Raw genomic sequence first — 1575 nt, 5'->3', positions numbered from 1 at the left:
ATTATTTGTAGTTTATTTCAGACTATTTGAATATCTTTTTTTATTAATTTATTTTTGGAACTTTGTCTGCCTTTCCCCCTAGTTTTTATTCTACTACGACATTTCCAGAGGAATATTTTGTTGTTAGATAAGCTGCTTAACTTTGACCTATGAGCCATCCATCCATTTCTTTTACCTGTTTCTCCTTCCCAGGCCACATGGAGCTGATGCCTATTTCCAGCAGTCCCTCCTTCAGACATAAAAACTAGGGATGCACGATATATCGGCATTAATATCAGTATCGGCCGATATTGGTCATTTTTTAGAATATCGTATCGGCCCAATATGTAAAACTGGGCCGATACTGATTTCACACTTTTTAGCTTTAGTTTGTTTTGGGAGGTGAAATGTTTGGTCAAGTGGCATATGTTTGATCGTGATAGTGACGCTGTGCAGYCAGGAATAACTGAAGTAGAGCCATGTCAGAGGTCTGGTCATTTATTTATGGTATCAAAAAAAGACCCAAGTGTGTTTGTGTCTATATGTATATAAAAAAAATTGTGTTTGTGTAATATCGGTAAATATCGGTTAACGGCCATAACAGCAATAATTATATCTGATATCGATATCGGATGAAATTTTCATATCGGTGCATCCCTAATAAAAACACTGCTAAACTCAGGAGATGAATCACTGTTGTGTTGACACAATAAATAATCTTGCAAAACAAATACATCAAAAACTTGTACCTTTCGTAGATATTTAGGATATCTTAAAACATTGCTTTGTGAAAACTTATAATCAGTATGTTACCTGTTGAGGATAACTTCTACAACAGGTACATTACTTTTGGTGCAGCATGTGGATACTTCATCATCTAAATCATATTTATCCTTATATAACTGTGTAATAATTGTGTAAAAGTTTAAATATTAGCACTTGCTTAAACTGCTATGACGCTTTTAAATTTAAGTTATTTTATGATGATAACTTGACTTGGAAGTGAGTCTCTTTTAAAGCACCGTTTAATGATCTTTAATTAGAACCTGACTTTCAGCAGGGACTGATAAAGCTCATTTAACATTTTCCATCAGCACAGTGGCTGAAATGTAAAAGAACGTTTTATGACTGATCGTAAAAATTGTGAAAATGTTATGTCTCATGTTTGCTTTGTCTCAAATGCTGGAAATTCTGAACCGCACCAGGATTTTGGGTACCATAACCAGAGTTGTAAAGYAAGTACAAATACTTTGTTACTGTACTTCAATAGAAATTTTGGTTCTCTGTACTTTACTTGAGTATTTATTTTTCAGCCTAATTTTTACTTTTACTTCTCACATTTTTACACAGTTATATGTTTTTTCTACTCCTTACATTTTTTAAGAAGGTAAGAAGTAGAAATTCATTTCTCCTATTTTGTTTCGGCTTGTTAGTGTTAAAAAATACTATCCTAAAAGATTGTGTCTCCAGGACAGAGTGAATTTAATTGTAGTTGGATGAGAAGTATACAGGTGCTGGTCATAAAATTAGAATATCATGAAAAAGTAGATTTATTTCAGTAATTCCATTTAAAAAGTGAAACTTGTATATTATATT

Source organism: Austrofundulus limnaeus, unplaced genomic scaffold (assembly GCF_001266775.1).
Source record: "Austrofundulus limnaeus strain Quisiro unplaced genomic scaffold, Austrofundulus_limnaeus-1.0 Scaffold522, whole genome shotgun sequence".
Taxonomy (NCBI): Eukaryota; Metazoa; Chordata; class Actinopteri; order Cyprinodontiformes; family Rivulidae; genus Austrofundulus; species Austrofundulus limnaeus.
Note: the sequence above shows the minus strand (reverse complement) of the source record.